Below are 23,348 nucleotides of genomic sequence, written 5' to 3' on the forward strand. Positions count from 1 at the left end.
CTTTTAATAGGGCCCAGGACTCTCTCCTGGCTGGATGTCACCCTGGGCAGAACCTTGAGAATCGAAGGTAAGGGGTGGGCAGCACTCACCTAGGGGGTCACTGAGAACTTTGGTCAAGTCCACATTGACTTTTCCAGTCATGTGCCTTCACCTGTTCTTTATCTCAGGATCTGAGAAGCAGGAGCAAGGAACTCAGGGAGAGATCCAGGAAGATATCTGACTGTGTTAAGAGACGACAGTCACAGTGACACTGGGAGCGAAGACACTTGCAGCAAAGTAAAATAACTTCACAACTATTGCATCAGAGCTGCATGTGTGAGAGAGCCTAAGCCTGTCTCAGAGTGCAGGGGACAAGCGGAATGGAATGGTAAAATTAACAATGACAATTGAAATTTTGTTAAATAGCCTGCTACTTTTAATTTTATCACTTCAATGTGCATTTATAGGTTCACACAACCCCACCAGCCCCTCTTGCCCCCATGGGGGATGGGATTTCTCAAGCACAGTGCCCCTCCTGCTTGCTTGGGCCACGCTGTGGGTCCTCACCTGGGGCCAGACTGCTACAGTACACTGAGTCCCCGAGGCACGGCCTGGGATACATGACAGGAACAACTGTGCTCTTGGCTGAGGGCCTCCATTTCCCCCTGCAGTGTAAAAATGCCGGTGACTCAGTTAGAAGCATGCATCCAAGCCGTCCTTCCGTGTCATCACCATCTAGAAGCGGTGCCTGAATCTTCTGAATTTCTGCAGAATGTGGTTTACAATCACCTTGAACAAGTGAGTGTGTGTCCTCTTTCAAGTGGAGGAGTTACTGCCGTTTTCCTGGAACTTACTCACCACTAGTCCATCTGATTTTTCTGTGCTAGGATTCAGTATGGCCTGCTAATAACTCTGCAGTCAGATCTAGAAACCCTGATGAAGAGGATTATTTATTTTCTTTCTTTATATGATAGTATTTTACTTTCAAATTTCTGAGTTTTCAGTTCTTGGAGGAATTTTTTCGGGGGTTGGAGAAACAACTTTGCTCTTACCATCTTTGTGACCTGTTGCTATATGCGTCTCACCTGTCTTCTGTCACTTGTGAGGCGGTACTATTTTTGACCCTGTCCGGGTTGTTCATATTTTAAAACATAAAATCTGTAAAAGTACAGTCCCTTTTACTCCGAAGACATTCCACAAATACTCCTTTAATCTGGGTATGGTTTTAAGAAGACACAATAATTAGAATATATACTTGCAGGTTGCCAGTGCAAAATCCCCAAATTAATAGTCAAGCTCAACATCTAAAATCTTTCTAATCTACCATGGATTTGTATGGATAAGTGAAGTAGTTTGCTAAGAACTCAATCCCCCCAAGCTGATGCTCTGCCAGATGGTGGAGCCGAGGGACGAGGGTGTGTCCTGCCCTTCCTGAGCTGACAGTTTCATGGCAAAGACCTTCACCAGGTGAAGAAATTGAAGTTTCTTCTAAGAACAGTGGGTCTGAAATGAGTCCAAAAGCGTGGGAGAGACACAATCACATTTGTCTCAAGTAGGGGAGAGTGGCTGTGGGGCCACTTGGGAGACTCATGAGTCCAGGTGGGCAGTGTTGTTGGCTTCCACTTGAGCGGTGGGACGGTCAGTGGGTAAAAGCGAACAGATTGAAGGCATGTTTAGATGGTAAAGAGGAAAGGATCAATGATTTCTGTGAAGGTAGGATGGAGTAAGGCCCAGGTTTCTGGGTGGATTAATGAGTTAAATAATGGTCCTGCTGTGTTCTGAGGAGGGAAAGCAGCAGAGGGAGTTCTGGGGGAAAACTGATGAGTTCAGCTGTGGGTAAAGTGAAAGGCTGTTAGATGTGTGGTCTGGGAGCTCTGGTGAGAGCCAGTAGTGAGTAGGGGGCGGGGAGAGAGACTTTCAAATCATTTTGTCTTGTGAAAATACATACAAGAATGAGTAATGACACAACCCCTGTATATTCTGGATTTAAAACCCAGTAACATTTTGCTATATTGACTGCAGGGGTTCTTAATTTTTTAATAGAAATAAAATAAATAGAAACAAAATAGTGGAGTTAATGAATATCTTAGAGTTGATGTGTGTCCTTGTATGTATTTTCATACCTCATCTGTTTATAAACATAATCTACAAAAAGTTAACTTGCTTAGCATTAGAGTTAAACAGAGGGACGTGACACACTCTGTTGGTGGTTCAAGGTGATTTCTTGGGCAAATTATGTAGCCTCTCTGTGCCTTAGTTGCATCTTCTGTGACTGCCCCCGTGCCCCTCATCACAGCTGATTTCCTAGACTAGATGTTGGGAGGGAGGCTGCTGAAGGGAGTAAGAGCTGGCAACTGCTAGGGTCACTGAAGAGAGAGACAAAAACAGATTAAAGCCAAGAAACTGAGTGCTAATACCCTCAAAGGAGAAAGAATCCCTCAGTTTTTTGAGCCACTTAGCCTAAGAGAAAGAAAATCATGTGGCTCCAAAGCTCTTGAGCATATGAGTATTGTGGGTGGGAGGGTTTCATCAGAAAAGGGTTGAGAAAGGCCTTTTGGTTTCCCTTTACGTTTCCAGTAAGGATGAGGTGCAGAAGAAAAACCACCCGTTTCACAGTTGAAGGTGCTGTTTTGTGCGAAACTGACCGAAGGTTGGAAACCATTCATCAGTGGTGCTGGCAAAAGAAGAGACTTCTGGATTGGGTGGGGCACTTGCTGTGACTTCCAGGTGACCTGCTGGCTGGGGGCTGTGAGGCGGGCAGTAGGTTTGCAGTGTGACCTGGGTATAATCCCTGGCAGTGAGGCTGCTGATCTGACTAGCAGAGCTGGGCAGACACCGTCCTAACGGGGCTGCTCGGGATGAGGCCTGGGACACCTGCCATGCTGAGGGCGAGAGGAGAGCTCCCCTGAGGTTGTGTCCCTGTGAAGATTAGAAACGTCCTCCTGCAGTGGAGGAAGAGCCTCTGAGCAGCGGGCCGGATGCACAGGCAAGACCAGCCTGAGCACGGAGATTTCAGGAAGCCGGAATTCATACAGGCCCGAACAGCCTTGTTCCTGAGAAACTGGAGGGAAAAGATGCTGCAAATGCAGGCTAAGTTCAGACACTATTGTGTGTCATGAGTGATAGGAAAAGACTGTTCAGGCAGCCACGAGAGAACCCTGTGGTTGTCCCAGTTGGGCGTCACACAGGAGGGAGGAGCAGAGTTATATACTTTGCCACTTATTAGCTGTGTGACTTTGAGCAATATCACCCCACTTCTCTCTATATATATCTACATCTGTAAAGAGACACAGTGACAAGCTCGTGTCATCAGAATGCTTTGTTTAGCTCTGATCCCCTTTGTCCAGTCCTGTCAGTGCTGCCCTGCAAGGTTCTGCAGCGGCTGCTCTTGCCCTGTGATGGGAGGACATAAAAGGGCATTGTAGCACCCGAGGGCAGAAAGCGGTTGCTTTAAAAGCAGACATGTAGCCTCCTGCAGCTGCAGACCTGCAGGCAGTTTGGTTCATGGTCGTGGAGAGGACTTTGGAGGCCTTAGCGTCGTCTTAAGACTTGTTTTCCCTTGGGGACCTGATTTGCCTTTGCAGATTAATGTTGAAGATTTGGGCTTCTGGCAAAGCTGTTTTCAGAGATGGGTATATACGTAAAATATCATATAAAATAAAATGATTTATTTAACGTGAGCGACTTTGCAGCTGTTGGGAAGAGCTGTGTTGGCCTGGTCTCCACGGAGGACACCAAGGGTCAGCAGAGCGTGCGGGAGGGAAGGCAGCCTGCAGTGCTTCTGCGGGGGGTTCTCCCCAGCATGGTGCTCTGCTGAGTTGACTCTTCTCTGAGTTTGGTTGCCAGAGGAGCAGACAGCAAAGTAATGAGTTCTGGAGGGATTGTATAATGACAGAAAGAAATAGGAACCTGGAGATTTTCTGGACTAAAACACGCTTTTGGTTCCTGATTCAGTGTGTTCCATTACAGAATTGATGAGTTGTGTCTATTCTGGGACTTCATTGAAATAAACGTTCAGCCTAAATGTTAAGGGATTTGTTTTATTTGGCTGGAGGACTCGAGCCGGGATGACAGCCTCTCAGATCACTCTGAGGGACTGCTCCCAAGAGGTAGGGGAGGAGCTAGGATAAATAGAATCTTTACAACAAAGATCAGGTAATTGGAACAATAAAATATTGCTTGTTATCTAAAGAAAACCAGATATCTCAAGTTCAAGTATTTAGTGGTTTTCTATGTATGGTGGGAAGCAAACATTTGGGTCATTGAATTCATTCCTTTGGCAAGCCCCTGGCTATCTAGGGCCAGTATCCTGTCCTTTCTTACTCTGAGTCTGCTCAGAGGGCACCACTGTGAGTGGCTGAGAGGCCGGGCTGTAGGCATGTACTCGCTGGGGGTTGGCAGCAGCCGCTGATGACTCGGATTCAGCATTCTTTGTTTACTGTCATGGTTGCAGTATTTTCATGCACATTGTAGTATTTTCATTCACAGTGTTCCCCCTTGGTCCTAAATTCGACCAATATTTTGAGAGACATTTCATGACCAATTTTGTCCCACGTTGCTAGGATGGCTCATTCCTAGTTCAGGTGAAGAATCTTCTGAGTTGCCATTCAAGGTGTTAGTTTTTTTTTATCAGGCCCTGTTGATACTAAAAGTTCTCTGGATCACCTGTCTTACTACTCTATTATGATCCAAGAAGTGTTTAACCTTCTTTGCTCATTCCCATACCTAGAATCACACTATTATATTTATTTTATTCAGGGTTATAAATTTTATCTGTTTCTTCAAGATGTTTAGCCATCATCAATCTTGTGGGCCTAGTTACACATTGGGAAATGTAATAGACAACAATTTTATAAAATAGACAGGATATAAGTAATACAGCTAGTAACGTTAATAAAGTCACGAGTAAGAATTTAATAGTCGAGAAGTTGTATTTTTGGGTTAAAATTTTGCTTGTGTTTCTGAGTTTGATCCTATGAGAAAGTTCATATTTATGGTCAGGGTCAGAGCAGGTATTAATTGGCCAGTTGAAATCTCCCACCTTGTAAGATCAACAGTGGCCTAAACAGAAGTATAATTTCTTTTTAGAATAATGTTTCTGAGGGCTACCTAGTAGAGCCTTGTATTAGGGAAACCCACCAAGGTAACACAGAAGTACTAGACATAGGTAATTTATCATAAACTTAACAATTGGAGTAGTTCATAATCAAAGGTTGGAGAAATTATCAAAGTAATTGGTATACAGTCCTGGTCCGGTGTCTTGGGTCAGCAGTCTAGCTCAGATGTCGTCTTCTTCTCATCCTGGTATGGAAGCTTTTTCTCCATTTGGGCATTGTTTTAAGGTGAGCAGCGCTCTATAGGCCAGTGCACTGCAGGGGCTGTTTCAGATAGGAAATGAATCCGAGACTCCGTTTCCTTCAGCTTTGGTGTGTATGGTCTAGTTAAGAGTATCTGAAAAAGGGTCTTTCCATTCAGGTTGGAGACAGTTCTTTAAGTCATGCCTGTTGCAGTATGTATAATCCCCTGGCTGCAGGTCATGGGGCATTGGAATTTTACCCAAGGATAGATTACTGAGCTTCAGAATCAAACCTAGAGTATTCTTTTCATAATTCAATTAAACCGTACAGCAGTGTGACATAACAGCAAGGAATGATCTGGGAAGTGTCTTAGTAAATATGGACCTCAATTAACAAAACTAGAATTTAATATCGACTAAAATATAATTTTTTTCTCTCTAAAGTTACCCTCAGTTTTCTCAAATATAGCCAAATCAAGATTAATTTCTTTACAAATTAAATCTGATTATTTGATCATATAGGCTTTTTAAATTGACTGTGTTGGAAGTTTTAATACGGAGTCTCAGGGTAGAATGTTAATAAGGTTTTCTAAGGCCAAGAAAGCCACGTCAAGGCTTTTCATGGATTTTTGCCTTACAGATTTAGGTAAATTCTTTTCTCTTTAAAATCCTTAAAATACCTTTATACTCCTATATCTCTTAGGAGATGATCTCCCTAATTTGTCTGATAGAGCCACTGGGGACCTAAGTGTTTTTAGTCTCTTGAGGGATCAGATAGAGAGAAAAGATAACTGTTCCAAGTCTGTATACATAGTTATAATTTATCAAATTGCTGTGAACCATAACTAGCTTAAGGAGAAGAGATTCTTTATGTCTGGGAAACAGGTTAAAAGGCAGTAGTATTTCAAACAATATCAAAAATTATAACCATATTCAGCTGGTTAATCAGTCCCATGTAACTAATTCTTTTAATGAGAGTTTTCATTAGAACTTTAAAATTTCTTACCCAGTTTAGTTCAGTGCTGTAGTTTGAAATTTATTAGAAATCAGTAAATCTCCTTGAAGAGAAAGCATTTTGCAAAACCATCAGAAGAAAACAGTTAACTGTCTATAAATGACAAAAGATTTAAAAGCATGGTTAAACACCGTTACACTATAATCAATAAAGAAACCTGTTCACTATACCCATAATTATCACTGGTAACATTTCAGATAAACCAGAATTTTAGGGAGTCCATATAATTTCTACAATACCTATATCAATAATATTTCTCATTCAATATAACCTTAGAAGTTTTATGATTCATTTGACAATTCCATGTTATTTAAAATGCCAAATGAAACTTTATAGTTAAAAATCTCTCTTTGGGATGTTTCAGGGGCCTTCTGTAGCATCCCAAACTTAACTGGAGATTAAAAGAATTTTAATTAATTAAATTAATTTTTATTTAATTAATTAGAATTTTATATTTGGGGAGCTTTTTGAAAGATTTCAGAACACTTGATCAGATAAACATATAGATCACTGTAATGTAGTACTAATTCATTAACAAGAAAATACGTCAAATGTAAAGGCAGAACAGATCAGCTAAGTGGTATAAGAAGTTTTACAATCTGTTACTGAAGGTGGATTAATATTTTAAGAAAATTTTTTCCTCTTAACAGAGAGAAAACCAAATCTAATCTTGTTCCAGCTAACTTCTAAGATTCATTTACGTTGCCCAATTTGATTCTAAACTTAGCCAATTCTGACCACGTACAAAACTTTCCTCAGGGTTCCTTTTCCACAAGCCTTCCACAGCTTTCTATACTTATATTAGTGTGTCCCTTATTTTGTCTTCCATTCAGAGGTAACCAGCTTCAGGAGAAAGTCACTATTTTTCATTAACAAAGTATTATTCCATTCTTACATCTTCCTTTACGCATTTATATTACTTTCCTAGGATACTGAGATCATTCCCTTACTAATAGAGACTATTTCTGTGTGACACCAACCATTTATTAATATTTCTAAACACCTTTAGTTTCACTGTAAGAGGAAGTTAAATGTTAAGTAATTCATATTTCAATCATTTTATCTGAAAATGGCATAGATATTTAATAAAATCTTGTCATTTAACTTAATTTAGCACAACTCTAGAATTTAAAGATATCAAACATTAAGAGATTATTTTAAGCATACATTTTAAAAATATATTTTAAATATTTACCCAAAGCTCTCATCTCATTTGCATTTAATTTACTTAAAATTTTACCACAGCACATTACTGTTATTTTTTTTTTTGACAAATATGCAACAGATATAACAGGATCTTATTTGACTTTCATTAAACCTAGGTACAGTAAAGGTATTATAGTTAAGATGGATGATTTTAAAGATGTCTATATTTATTAGAACATACTTAAACTAAACAATATCAAATATTACCTTAATATTGAATATTTTCCAATTCACATGACACTGAAAGTCAATTTGTTGTTTTTATTTTAAAAATACTTAATTTTTAAGCTCTTATAATTTTACATCCATTAAGCAGAGCTCTTTGACTTCGAAAATTTTTTTTTTTAGCAGTAGAAATATCTCACTTCTATAATCTGTATGCAGGCTTATAAACAGACAAAAGCTAGAGATCTCATAGCTTCACTTTAAAACTTACTTATATTTATAATAATAGTTGGAGTAAGCTGAATTTGCTTGCTCAAATCACTAAGGCTTACTATTTATGAAACAGATAATTAAGATTTCCTCACAAAGTCTGAAGGACCCGTCAGAGTTCTGAGTTCTAAAATGCCAAAAATTTCATGGCCTCAAGTTTTATTTCGTTGAGCTAATTAGGCTCAGTCCTAGGTCACTGTTTGTTGTATTTATATTTCTGATCTGCAAGACAAAGACACTCTCTTCCAGGTCCCCAGATAACTGCTCTGTCACCCAGACCCAATTTTATCTCCTTAATTGGCATTTTTGTATCAGTGAGAAGAGCTGTAAACAAAGAATTCCATGTTTTAAAACTAAGGTTTTCTTTATTTTGTCTTCCAAAGCTTGCATAAGACATTTATTAATGTCTCTTTTCCTTGAGTTATAAGTTAAACCCAGGGTAAATCTATTTTTTTTTTTAGCTACTCAAATTACTTTTTAGATTTACGTTATATTGGACGTCTCAAGTAACTATATTGGTTTCCTTTAATTTGTTCAATTAATATTTTCAGACGGATAGACATGTGCCCAGCCTTATAATACCAAGAAGGGGAAGCGTTTTTCCACTGAAACATATCTATCCCACAACATAAGCAAAAGGTTTATATAAAGACCATCTAAATATACCAATTTCACAAACTTTTATCTCAATTTTATTAAATCTTATACCTTTAATTTTTATATTTATTAAGTTTAATCAATAATTCTTATTTCTAGAAGGAGTGACAGAAACCTTTTTTTTGTGGGTGTACATTGTATATAATTTTATAGAAGTCTCTAGGATGCCCAAGTTTCAGCCAAAGAGCTTAGGCCCTTCTCGATTTTTAATTTCATTAATTGGTCTGTTGTCCCAATCCTTGATCAAGTATTTCAGTCTACATATAAATATATTTTAAACTGTGGTAAATAAAACGGACTTGTTTGAACTTTAATGTTGGGGGGAAGTAGGTGAACTCTTTGGCCCTTTTTTTTTAACTTTACATAGTGTAGTATCAAAACCCTGTATGTAAATCCAAAAATGTCCATTTTATTTATCTCATTCAAAATAACCATATAAAAATATTTATCCTTTTGGGATAAGCCACTTATCTGTTTTTTTGACATTTTTACAATCCTTTTTCCAGTTATTCAACCTAATTAACATTAATTATACTAAGTTTTTATTAGCATCTCTAGAAACATTTATCAGAAAGGAAAAACAAAAATGTAGCTTTTCAAACCAGTTATATTTTTATATCTGAGTTCTTAGGTTAACCATTAGATATATTTTTCTGCATTTAAACTTTATTTTAATAGGTACCAATAAAACAGCCGTTTATAATGAGATCTCTTTAAACTTTCACCAATTAAAAAGTTTTTCCAAATTAAAAAATCCATCATATGGCCATCAATTTATATATATATAAATATATATATATATATATATTTATATATATATATATATATATATAGTGATTTTAAACCAATAAGATGAAGAGGCCCTTCCACATGAGAGTCGGGGTGTTGCCTAAATAAAATTCAAAGGTTTACTCTCCAAAAGCTTAAAGCCTTCGTGGTCCAGGCTGATGCAACAAAGTTTAAGATGGCAAAATATCTGAAAATTGGTACAATCAAAGAATTGCTTAGAATCCCAATTTATTTGTGTGGCCACCGTATGTACACAATACTTGAAACTTTTGTATGGCAGAGTCCAAGGTTTCCTTTAAAAACTAAACTAAACATATATATACTTACATGCACACACTTAAAACATCCAGAGAAAGATAAAACGTTTACATTTCAAGGACACAGGAAGAGAAATCCAAGTTCCCACTAAAGGGGATTTTGTTTTTATAAGTTCAGAATGCCAAAAAATGTTTTTATCAGGCCTGGTTATTTCCAGAGTGAGTTTTTTTTTTTTTTCTTATTCCCGATTAATGTTGTAAGTTTTGTATGTACATAAATCTGGCTGGGGTTTTACTTGGAGACTGGCAATCTGTCATTCTTTTTCTTTTCTTTTCTGTTCTTTATTTTTTTTTTTTTTGAAAGTTCTATTCCCCATTGTAAGGTCGGGTTCTCAGAATAAATTTGCTAGTAAGATTTCCCACAGGGACAAATCTGTGGCATGAAGTCTTTGTGTCTACCACTCCTGGAAGATTCCCTGTCACCCGAGAAAGCTGTTACCATCCAGGAGGATGGTCCAAAATTTGGAGTTGAAAGTTTCCTCATAAGAGTTTTACTTTTATCCTGAAAAATTCAATGGAGGTAACCAAATTGAGGAAAACATTAGACCAGCCTCTTACCTAACCACTCAGTCCTGAACCCAGTGTCTTTCAACTTGGACCCACTCGGGATGTCTCCACTGGGTGGGTAATTCACCTCAGTTTCTTTCAACTGGAGGGCCACGTACCTGGATACACCGCCAGATAAAACTTAGGATCATCAACCAATATGTGAGATCTGAGAACCAGGAGAGACTCAGCCAAATTCATCTGGACCCCCCGAGGAGGCGGATGAGCACAAAGGGCCACTGCTGGTACCAAGGCTCTGGTTACTTGGAGAGTTCAAGTGGAGAGAAATCTGCTGTGGTGCTTCATGGTGTCCAAAACTGTTGACTGAAATAAACGTGCAGCCTAAAAGTTAAGAGTTATGTTTTATTTGGCGGGAGGACTCGAGCCAGGATGACCGTCTCTCAGAACTCTCTGAGGGACTGCTCCCAAGAGGTTGAGGAAGAGCTAGGATATATAGGAGCTTTACAACAAAGACCAGGTTGTTGGAACAATAAAAGATTACTTGTTATCTAAAGAAAGCCAGGTAACTCAAGTTCAAGAATTTAGTGATTTTGTATGAATGGGAGGAAGCAAATATTAGGACTCACTGAATTCACTTTTTAGACAAGCACCTAGCTATCTCGGGCCAGTAGCCCGTCCTTTCTTATTCTGAGTCTGCTCAGAGGGCACCATTGTGAGTTGCTGCAGTGGCTGGGCTGCAGGCCTGTCCTCGCCGGGGAGTGGCGGAAGCCTTTAATGACTTGGTATCAGTATTCTTTGTTTACTGACATGGTTGCAGTATTCTCATTCACATTGTAGTATTTTCGTTCACAGACCGAATATGGATAATCTGCAACCTTGGAAAGCAACCGAGATGGAATTACTGCAGATACCTTCTGCTTTAATAAACCGTGTGCAAACATAAACATGGAGGAAGCATACACTTGGATTTGGAGGTGTAGGAAAGGGATCCTGCACATTGCAGGAGAACGCAATGCAGAATTCCTTAAGTCCAACTTTCTTTACTGTAGTGGTTTCTGAGAACAGTTTATGGTAATTAAACAACATTGACAAACGGTGGCACACATTGCTTTTAAGAGATGGCCGGCTGCAAACTTTTATATTGGACAGGTGGAATTCATAGGCAAGTGGTCAGGTGGATGGGAGAGAGATGGAGCCAAGGCCTGGGCCCAGATTCCGGTTTAAATTGCCATTTCTTCACCATAGGGCCTTGGAATAGAATGCATACTCTCAACCTGTTGGTGAATCTGTGAAATGGGCATGATAATATTCATTTCTTCCTGGGATTGTTGTAAGATCTAAAGAGTATTATAGCACACATGAAGCATTTAACACCCTGGCACTTAGCAGTGTTCACTGTGTGGGGCCGCCCCGCTTAGCGTGCGTCAGAGCCGTAAAGGCAGCATTTGTCTGTTGAGGATGCACTTGTAGCCCCTTGGCTAGGTTGTGAATTTGTTGATTTCCTTTAATACTTGTAACTCTGTGTGACATGGGCAGTTATTTTCATGGACAGATGAGGAATCTCAGGGTAAAGAAGACTGTGTAATTTGCCCAAGGTCAGACCATAATTTTGGGTGCAGGGGCCTCAGTTCAGCATGGGCCCCTGGGCCTTCTGCTCTCTCCGTTCAGCACCAGAGCCAGATATGGAGTTGGCTGTTTCCCTGCCCAGAATATCCGGCAGGACCCAAGACACACCTGGCCCTGTGCTGCTTGAGCAAAAACTCCGGAGGAGAGGGAGTTACAAAAGGGATAAACATAAACACATACGACAGCAAACTGTGATCAGCTCTGAGAAGGAAAGGAACACGTCTCGCCGTGCAGAGCTGGGAGCTTTTCCGTCTGGGCTGCTCTGGGGGTGTTAATCTCAGCTAAACAAGTTCTGCTGTTGCAGCAAGGCAGGAAGGCAGGGCGCGTGTGGGCAGGTAGACAGGGCCTCATTGATCGTACTCATTCCCCATTAAGCGGCAGCTTTCACGAGCACTTACCTAGTAAATATTGGCCATAATCTTCACGCAATTTGCTTGGTAGTTTTATTGACCCCAGCTTTGAGATGAGGTCATTGAAGCTGGGGAGTTTGCTGCATGCCCGTGATTACCTTGCAAATACCCCCACTGGTCTTTCAACCTAGACTGGTGTGGCTGTCATGCCCCATCCCTGTGAATGGCATCGTGTAGCTTCTCCCAAGTGGCCCAAATGACTGACATTGATATGCTTAATTCGTAGGAAATGGTATGTGGCAATAAGAGAAAAAGGTAGTAAGAAATTATTTGGAAAACAAGAAAAAAACCTATTCTTCCCCAGCTGGGGGAGCGTAACCTGTATCACCCACCCTAATCACTGCCTGTCACCTCCTCCCTGAGGATTCTGTGTTCAGAAGCCACTCTGAGCCTTGGGAGAACATTTTTCCTCATGACACTTTTGACTAGGACCCGCGACATCTCTGTCCCTGGTTAACACTCTCTTCAAAGCCGTTTAAATTTTTTGCAGGTTCCTCCACTCTGATGTAAGAATACCCTGTATAACTTCTTGATGCAGCTCCTTAATGAAGATCTTGTGATGGAAACCTAGCCAAAACTGGGATGTATGCACATAGTGACTGCAACTTCAGCACATTGTGAGTTCATAATCAGAGGGGTGGGTGACTCAGGAAAGGCTTTTTTAAGGTAACAAGGGGAAAGTGAAAGGACGCTTGCTGTGTGAGAAAGAAACATCTCGGTCACAGCCAGCAAGACACCTGTGTTCATGATGGGGTGTGGTGAGTGCAGAGTTCTCACAAAGAAAGAAGTGATGTGATGGGAGGGAGGACAGTTGGGTAATTTATTGGGGAGGAAAAAAGTGGGCTGAACATTTCCTGGTTGAACAAGAGGATTGTGACATGACGTGCTTGTATTTTGGAGAGAAGGGTTTTGTGGGGACAGGCCTAGGAGTACGCTGTATGGCTGGGGAGTCAGCACAACAGAGAAACACAGAGAACCGGGCAGACCCCAAGGCCCAAGCTGGGGGAGAGGCTGCCCGCAAATTGGAATCCTGGAAGCTGGTTCTGTCCCTTAGCTGGGGCTTCAGACCTCCCTTCACAGCCCAGTCCTGTTGATACAAGAATAAAAAACGTTGGGCATGAGAAGGGCTGTGTCCCAGGCTTTCGTTGAGCCCCTGGGATGTGCCCCACCAGATTTTGTTCTTTGACTTCATGCAGTAAAGAATTCAAGAGCAAGCCAGTGTTGAGTAAAGGTATATATATTCAGACAGATACATTGAAATGCAAGAGAAACGTCACGAGGTGTGGGGGTTTCATGCACAGATTAGAAGTAGGTACACACCCCACAGACAGAAGGTCTGTCTTCTCCAAAGAGGGACAGAGAGTGATGACCGCGAGGTGGCGCTGTGTTGCTTGTTTTCTTGGGCTTGGTGGTTTCATATGCTAATAAGTAGAAGGACCAGCCTTAGGGCAAGGGGCTAGGATTCCCAGGGAGTTGGCCATTTCCCACCCTTTGACCTTTTGTGGCTAGCATTGGGACTGCCATGGTGCCTGGGGCATGTTATTAACCACGTTACTATTACAATGGGTGTTTACTGAATCTCAAGATCTGCTAGAAGTTAAATCTCTTCATCCTGAGCCTCAAGGCCTATTGGGGGTTGAATCCTTCACCATTTTGATGTCAATTGCTGCGGCCTTCCTTGAATGGCTGTGCTCTTCCCCCTTCCATCCTGTATCACTGTGATGACACAAAGACAGCAAAGGCCGGGCCCTAACCATGCTCCTGCATTTAACGGCAGGAGGTGTGGTGTGGGCTTATGATGACTCTGAGTGGTGAGAAGGATGTTTCAGATTTTCCCACGTGAGACATGGGGATTTACCAGCAGCCTCCCCAGATTTATCTCACGGGCATTATCGCTTGTGTTGTTATGGAAACAAAAGGCCAGCCAAGAAATAAGAATCACACAGAGGGTTGGAGTACTGAGATTTATTACGCTGGCGGGCTCAGAGGGGTTTCTTTTCCAAAGCTCTGAGCAACTCCAAGACGTGCACATGAGGTTTTATAGGGTTAATTACAAGTATGGGGCTATTACCCAATAAGGCTCAAACAACAAAAAGCAAGGAATCAGTACACTGAAGCTTATCAATTTGGAACAGATCACGTTACTGACAACTGTTGACCTTGGATTTTCGGGTTAGCTTATTAGCCCAGTAAACTGACACTAAACTTCAGATTTACCAGGTAGCCCAGCAAAACTTAGATCAGGAAACCGACACTTATCACACTTTGATTTGTGACTTAGCTTGTTAGCCCAGCTGGGGTTTTCCTTCAGTGTCACTTATCTTTTGAATTTTTCTTTTTTTCTTTTTTTTAATATTTAATCCAAATTTAATATCAGGGTTCTTTGGGAAAGAAATTTCTCTTTTTCTTTTCTTTGGTGATCTTTTAGGGGGGCAGTTAATTAGATGTATGAACCTGTTAGTGGAAGCCCTGGGGCTTCAACCCAGGACCCCGTGCACGCTAAGCACACGCTCTACCACCCGCCCCATCATCTTTTCTTTTTGGTTTCGCTGCCAAGAATCCTACAGCTGAATTTCTAGTCAGCCTTAACACTTGCCCTGACTTCATGGAATCCATTTTTATGAGTTTACTTCCCCCTGGTTTCATTTAAGTATTGAATCTTCATTTTCTCTTCACTCTCAGTTTTGCCTTTTTGTTGTTATGGTTGTTAAGCTGTGTTTAACAGAATTGTTTAAATTCTCTTTTAGCAAGAGGCTGAATGTAAATAAATATGTAAGCAAACAGCACAATTAAATGCTTTTATACATTCTGAGCTGTTTAGTAGTAACTTAAAAACCGAATTGAATATTAAAGTGATAGCATTTTAAAAATATTTTTTAATTTTTCATAAAAATATAGCTGATTTAAAATATGATATTAGTTTCAGGTGTACAATAGATGCTCCATTTATAGTTACTGTAAAACATTGTCTGTATTCCCTGTGTTGTAAGATACATCCCTCTAGCGTGTTTACATTACATGTTGCAGTTTGTATAAGAAAGTTGGGTAACGCAGAGTCTGGAACGTGGCTGTGTATGACTCAGGTTCACGCTCACCCTGCCTGTCAGAGCTCAGGCCTTCACTCCTTTCTGCAGGGGAGTGAGTGGAGGCAGCTCTCATCAGCGCTGTCACCACCCTCTGAGTGGCAGTGACAGCAGTGACTGTGTGTGGACATGCAAATTGTTTTTCCAAGAGCTTTATATGCGTTTCTGCATTTAATAATTAAAGCCCTCCTGTGAGGAAGCTTTTTAAGTTTTTAATGCATAATACATTTTATTTTGATATTGATAGATTTCAAACCTCTGGAAAATTTACAGGAGTAGTACAATAAACGCTTAGATACAGTTCACTTTAAAGCGCACTATTTGGCTTTTTGTGTCTGGCTTATTTTAGCATAAAATTTCAAGGTTCATCCATAATTGTAGCCTGAATCAGTACTTTATTCTTTTTGCTTGATAATATCCTTTTCCTTTTTTTTTTCGTTTTTGGTCTATTTAAAAATATTTTCATTGAAGTCTTGTTAGTTTATAATTTTGTGTTAGTTTCTTGTGTACAGCACAACACTTCAGCTAAATAGGAACCTACCTGTATTCATTTTCATCCTCTTTTTAAACATAAGTTACAATAAGATATTAAATATATTCTCCTGTGCTATACAGTATAAACTTGCTGTTTATTCTTTACATACTCAGTATCTGCAAATCTTGAACTTCCAGGTTATTCCTTCCCACACCCTCTCCCCACTGGTAACCATAGTTTGGTTTCTATGTCTCTGTGTCTGTTTCCGTTCTGTAGATAAGTTTATTTTTTTGTTTCTTTCTATTTTTTTTTTTAGAGTCCACATGTGAGCAATCTCATATGGTATTTTCTCTTTCTGGCTTACTTCACTTAGAATGACATTCTCCAGGTCCATTGATGTTGCTGCCAATGTCATTATTTTATTATTATTTTATGGCTGAATAGTAGTCTATTGGACAAATATACTACAACCTCTTTATCCAGTCATCTCTCAGTGGACATTTCGGTTGCTTCCATGTCTTGATATTGTAAATAGTGCTGCTGTGTACATTGGGGTGTAGGTGTCTTTTTCAATTAGGGTTCCTTCTGGATATATGCCCAGGAGTGGCATTGCTGGGTCATCTGGGAGGTCAATTTTATGTCTTTAGAGGAACATCTATACACTTTTCCACAATGGCTCCACCAAACTGTATCCCCACCACAGTGTAGGTGTGTTCCCAATTCTCCGCAGACTTTCCAGTATTTATTGTCAGTGAACTTCTGAATGATGGCTATTCTGACTGGTGAGAGGTGATACTTGATTGCAGTTTTGATTTGCATTTCTCTGATAATGATATTGAATATTTTTTCATGTGGCTACTGGCCATTTGTACGTCTTCATTGGAGAAATGTTTCTTTAGGACTTCTGCCAATTTTTGAATTGAATTGTTTGTTTTTCTTTCTTATTAAGTGTAAAAGCTGTTTACATATTCTGGGAATTAAGCCCCTAGCAGTTTCATTTATTGTAAATATTTTCTCCCATTCCATAGGTTGGTTGTCTTTTTGTTTTGCTTACTGTTTCCATAGCTGTGCAAAAGCTTGTAAGTTTAATTAGATCCCTCTTGTATATTTTTGGTTGTTTTTCTATTGCTTGAGTAGACTGCTCTAGGAAAACATTGCTGAGATGTATGTCAGATGTTTTGCCTATGGTTGCTTCTAAGAGGTTTATAGTGTCTTGTCTACATGTTTAAGTCTTTAACACATTTTGTATTCATTTTTGTATATTCTGTGAGGGAGTAGTCTAACTTCAATGATTTACATGCAGTTGTTACGTTTTCCCTACACCATTTGCTGAAGAGGCTGTCTTTACTCCATTGTATTTTCTCACCTCCTTTGTCAAAGTTTCAATGACCAAAAGTTTGTGGGCCTATTCTTGGTAATTTTGTTTATCCGTTCATTGATGGATGGATATTGTTAGTAACTTTTGGCTACTCTGAATGATACTGCTATGAATATTGATGTGAAATTTTTTATGAGAATATGTTTTCATTCTGTTGGCTGTACATTTGCCCCTCCATATCTGTAGTTTCCACTACATGAATCCAGATGGTTGATTGTAAAGGGACTTGAACATCCTTGGATTATGGTATCCAGGGTGTGGGGTTCCTGAAACCAACCCCCCAAGGATATTGAGAGATGACTCTATATGTAGGAGTGGAATTGCTGAGACATATAACTCTAAGCTTTTGAGGAAATACCAGACTTCTCCAAAGAAGCTGCAACATTGTTCCTTTCCCCTGGCCACATATGAGGTTTCTCTGCCTCCTGAACGACATTTGTTATTGTCCAAGTTTTGGTTATAACCATCCTAGTGGGTGTAAAATGAGATCTCATTTTGTTTTTGACTTCCCTAGTGATGCTGAGCATCTTTTCATATGATTATTGGCCATTTGTATATCTATTTAAATTCGTGGTAAATTTAATAATTGGGTGTATTTTTTTGTATTTTTCAGTTGTAAGCATTCGTTATATATCCTGGATACTACTCTCTTATTAGATACATGCTTTGCAAAATTTTTCTTCTATTCTGCACATTGTCCTTTAACTATATTTTTTAAACATTAAAACAATTTCTTTACAAGGGAGGTAGTTAGATGTAAAGATTTATTTTATTTTTTTGCAAAGCACACACTCTCTGACTTGAGATACCCTTTTCCCCTGTCATTTCACTTTCTTGATGATGTCCTTTGTAAGAAAAAGGTTTTAGTTTTGATGAAGTCCAGTTTATCTGCTTTTTCCTTCTATCACTTGTGCTCTTGGTTTTGTATCTAGGAAACCAAAGCCTATCCTAGGCCCACAAAGATTTATACTGTGTCTTCTTTTAGAAAGTTTATAGGTTTAATTTTTACATTTCTGTCTGTGATCTATTTTCAATTAATTTTATTTGTTATATAAAATATGGGTGTTCAGATTCCAGATTGATTCTTTTGCCTGCAGATACCCAGCTGTCCCTGAACCATTAGTTGAATAGACTATTCTTTCAATGGAGTGTTTTTGGCCCCCTAGTGGAAAAGTGTCTGTAAATGTAAGTTTTTCCCCGTGGGTTTTTATTGTGTCTTTTAGATTTATTTATCCAAACTTATGCCAGTATCATACTGACTTAGTACTATAGCATTTTAGTACACTTTAAAGTGAGTCCTCCAACTTTACTCTTCTTTTTCAAGGTTGTTTTTGCTGTCCTGGGCCCCTTGCACGTCCATGTGAATTTTGGGATCAGTTTTTCAATTTTGCATAGAAGTCAGCTGGAATTTTGATAGGGATTCCACTGAATATATAGTTCACTTTGAGGATTTTTAACATTTTTAATAATATTGTCAATCATTCCATGAAAATGGGATGTCTTCCATATATGTAGATCTTTTAAAATTTATTCTGGTTATACTTCAAAAATTTCAATGTACAAATCTTGTAAATTTTTGTTAAATGTATCTCTCACTTTATTTTTAATGCTGTTGTAAATGGAAAGGCTGAATTTCTTATGGGTGGGACTATGTATCAATCTTCTTATTTGTAGAATTCCTTCACAACAAATACCCTTGGTATATATTTGCTACATAAATCTATCCACAACTATTCCCCACCCCGTGTTATAAGAAACCAAGACCCAAGGTAAGCTACTTGAAAACACCTATGTGGAAGTGAGAAATGAGACCCTTGGGTGGGTCTTTGTGCAGATGATACTGAGAGCTTATTCTGAATGGCTTCTTCTTAATTACTTTTAAACAACCCTTTCAGTGTATTTAGTCAGATACATTAAGATTATGCCCTTTTGATGTGCGGAGTAGCTAAGACTATAATTTTCAAATAAATTCTAGTGAGAGTGTTGTACTTGAAACCTAATTTGCATCAATCTTTGAAGATTTATGTTTCAGGAGCTTTGACTAAAGAACAACTGTCTTTATTCTATAATGAGAACTAAATGCTCAAGCAACATGTAAGAGTTTGAGCAAACTGCCCCCGCCCCGTAGTGCTGGGTGGCTGCAGCTGTAACTGGAGTCAGCACTTACCTCTCCCAGTATGCTTGTGCTGATCTGCTCAAAGTGGTTCGTCCAACAGTTTGTCAGTAGTCTGTTGGACAAAGTCATAAAACATTGATTGAAGGTTGCTAGAATGCAATATATTCTTATTAATATTACGTAAGCACATATTGAATGCTTACTGTATGATGGAATTGTCCCTCAGCCTCACATGAATATTATTTCTCTTGAAACCTCACATATTTCCTTGTTATTCTCACTTTACAGATAAGGAGACTGAGAATTAGGTCTTCTCTCTTTTGGGGGGAGCTCATTATTAATGATGGGCAGTTGTAAGGAAAAAGATATTGATTCATCATGAGAAAACATTTTTGTGAGAGTCAGCAATGAAGAAGATGAACACTGAAGAAGGTGATCATTGTTCGAGTGAGACAAGCCCTGGGTTGTGCGGAGTCAGCATCCCTGTCCTAGACACGGCACGTGTAGAGCTGCGTGGTGGGTGAGGCGGCGCGGCCGTGCAGGGAAAGCGGATGCTGGGGCCTTAGGCTGTGCTCAGGCCTGGTTGGGCTTTCTCCTAAGGGGAGTGAACCATCATTGACAGATTTTAAGTAGGAGAGTGGGGTGCTCTCATAGTTCATATTTGTCTTCTAGAATGTTTGGAAACATTTAGAAGGCTTGGCAGGAGATGATGTGATGAGTCAGAGTAGGGTGGCTGCGAGGTGTAGCAGTGTCCAATTTTCAAGTGGTTTTCAGGCCCAGGCTTGTGGCTTAGTAGCCGTGTCAGTTTGAAGGACGCACGCAAGGAAGTGAAACAATTTACCTAATCAATTGAAGCAGTGATGTACCCAATTCCCAGGACTATTGTGGAGATCCAGTGAGATACACTGTGCAGTGTGCAGCGTGGTCTCCAGCAGAGAGTCAGTGCTGAGTGAGTGCCAGTGAGTATCTGGTAGGTCAGTTGAGGGTAGTGGGACTCGGTGTCTGAGGATATCTTGTCCCTGAAGGAGGGGTCCATTCACATCTGTGAGTGATGGGCCTGAGTTGGGAGATGCAGGGAGACCTTACCCTCCGACCAGGGGCCCTGGTAAGGACGGCTATGGGAGGAACACCGTGAAGTCAGCTCTTTGCATGTGGAGTTGGAGCTGCCTTTGAGACAACTAACTGCAGTGTCACGAGCTTAAAGAGGAGATCTGGGCCCAGGATGTGCATTTTCCTAAAATCTCAACTCCTAAGGACGCTGAAGTATTGATCACTGAACGTGAAGTCATACTTTAAAGGACAAACGAATAGTAGTATTATCTCTGTTATCAAAGCTCACGTCTATTTATTCATCACTCACTTTGCTAATTGGGTACTTACAGAGCTCACTTCACCGTCCTCCCGTGGGCTCAGGCTCCACAGAAAAGAGCTGGTGAGACTCCCTCTTTTCTAGAATAAGACACATTTAGCTTGTAGACTTCTGTACCTCGCCAGACTTAGGAAATTAGTTTGTTGGTTTAATTGTATTTTCTGTTGGCCATGTCCTGACAGGAGAGAAATTTTACCTCATGGTCATGTTTCAATTAGCTGTTACTGAGAATTGCTGATCTGATACATAGTGTATGTATTACATTAACTTTGTAGAGTAGTTATCATTTTTCTGTCTTTGCCCTTTAATTTTGTTTGCCCCTTCAGTGTTCTATTCTTTTTGGGGCCTTATTTTTTTTTAATTAAAAAATGTCTGTTAGCAGTTAAGAAAAAAAAAGCAAAGAAAAAATGCACATGAGAACTAAATTTAGAAAATGTCTAGTGTGTTTTCTGTCTCGGCAATGGAGGGTTCTAGAAACTCCTGAAAACCTTCATTACACAAGTTCCTTAAAATGCTGATTGAGAAATAAAACCTTCCTTCCTCATCTTTCAAGCTGCACAACTCATTGTCAAGAAAGTGAGGGAAAATTCTCAGAAGCCAAGACAAACGAGAAAGCAGGGTTTCTGAGAGATACGTGAGCGTTAGAAGCCGTGGTGTGCTGGTTGGCTCCTGAACTGATTTTCAGTTGCCTTGACAGGAGGGAAGGATGTTAGCCCCAGACCTCTCATACTAGGAGTTGGATGGGTGATCATATAATGGGCCAAGCCCATCCTGAGAATCTTGCTTTACTAAAGGGTGAAATAGGAAAAAAAATTCCTCAAGACAAGAAAGTAAGAAAAGTCAATTTTGTTGGAAGAGGGGAAAAATAACAAATCCAAAGTAAGGATATAGTTTAAAGCTGTTCTGGCATGAGAGTGACCACAAACTCCTGGCAGAAAAGCACAGCTACTCCTTGATTGATAAGTTGTGTTTTGAATGAATCAGTGAACAGCTATTCCGAAAAAGGCCTCCAGAGTCTTGTGGATCAAGATACTGGACAGCAAACACCTCTCTTCCAAGGTCTCATTCAAATAACCAGAAAGGTTTTAAAGGAAACTAACAATAATCTGAGTTGTATTTATTGACATTACTATATGCTAAGAATTCAGAGGTGACTATGGAGTTGTCTCCTCTTTTATGGACCTTATTTTCTCTTTGGGGAGAAAAATGACATAGTTGGGTATCTTGGTGGAGGGAGGTGTTAGTCTGTTGCAATTAGCCAGGAGAGGAGATTAAGAAAACAGTGAAAGATGGGTGAACTTTTTAGCTGAGGACAGTCTTGTTCACTTGGCTTTTAATTGCAGGCTCAATGAGCTGTCACTGGAGGGACTAGATCTTACGGAGGATGGACTTAGCTCAGGCCTCTTTTGAATGGACAAGTGAGCCTGGAAAAAGACAGTCAAATCTGTGCAGACATTAAAGTTCACTTGAACGTTCTGCATCCCTGAGCCAAAGATAGGACAAATATGCAGCAATTCTTGAGGACAGAAGAGTGGTTTTTAAGGTTCTCCAAGAATGAATCCCATGGAACCGAGATGGCCAGTTGTCAAACTGAGACTTTGTTCTTGGATGGTGTACCCAGCAAGGGTATTGGCATTTTATATGTTTCCATTTGTCTTTAATACATGTCTGTTGATGAGGACATGGGCACAAATGTTTGACACCTTGTCGAGGCGATTTTGGATACCTGCCTAGAAGCACGGGCACAGTTGCGGCTGCTTCATACATCTTGCAGCCCATCCCTGTCCCCGGCTCCGTGATCACGGCAGAGTGGTTCCTTGTTGACCTGTCCGTTTCCTCTGTGACATCATAACCCATGAAAAGACCGGAGCATATTAACTTGGCTTTGTTAAAGTCAAAGGTACAGATCAAATATGGAGTCAGATTTGTTCTTTCCTATTTCAGTAGTACCATGGAGATGGCAGTTTGGGCAGCTTTTTGTAGTGTCCTGGAGGCTTTCTCTCTCAGCTTCTGGGTGCCTCTATTGAAAACCCTTCATTGCTGTCTGGCCTGCTGGTAATGCACACTGCCTGTTTTGCCCTGAAGATGTGTTCTGTTTATAAACTCATCTCTACTCCTTGGAAAACAACTCAAGAAAAACTCAGTTGGTTTTCCACCAGCCATGGGCAGGGGTGAGGTAAACCGTGTTATTATTTCATAAAATAATAGTAATAATAGTAATAGTCATAGTAGTAGTACTTGTAGTAATAGTAATAATAATAATAATAATAATAATAGTAATAATAATATTAATAGAAGTCTTAAAACAGGACAGAGCCCATTGGAGAGAGTCAAAAAATGCTTTCTGGCTTAAATCAAAAGTGATGACTAGTGATTCCATGGCTGCTGTATTTGCTAAGCTAATTACTCCTTTGCTCCATTACACATTTCTTTTATCTGAAAAAGAAATACAAGGAAATGGTTTAAAAAAAACTCAAACAGAGCACAAAAATACACAAGTGAAAGAAGTTTTCCCTCATCCTCTGTTCTTTCAGCCCTCTCTGGAGATGCCTCTGTTTACTATCCTTTGGGTGCTTTTCCAGATATGCTTTGCACATTCCCACCTATGTATGTAAATTCCTTTAAAATTTTAGTTATTTTTAACTTAAAGGGATTTAAATCCTCAAGTGGCTTCTGGCCGGGTAATATAA

General features: G+C 39.8%; 1 long non-coding RNA gene across 1 annotated transcript; it reads left to right on the plus strand.

Moving 5' to 3' along the window:
• Positions 1-630: 630 nt before the first annotated feature.
• On the plus strand, positions 631-21,360 carry LOC140698408 (uncharacterized). Its single transcript, XR_012076193.1, has 4 exons — positions 631-777; positions 12,728-12,854; positions 20,672-20,721; positions 21,212-21,360. It is a non-coding gene; the product is annotated as an uncharacterized lncRNA (long non-coding RNA).
• The last annotated feature ends 1,988 nt before the right edge of the window (positions 21,361-23,348 follow it).

Source organism: Vicugna pacos, chromosome 9, assembly GCF_048564905.1.
Source record: "Vicugna pacos chromosome 9, VicPac4, whole genome shotgun sequence".
Taxonomy (NCBI): domain Eukaryota; kingdom Metazoa; phylum Chordata; class Mammalia; order Artiodactyla; family Camelidae; genus Vicugna; species Vicugna pacos.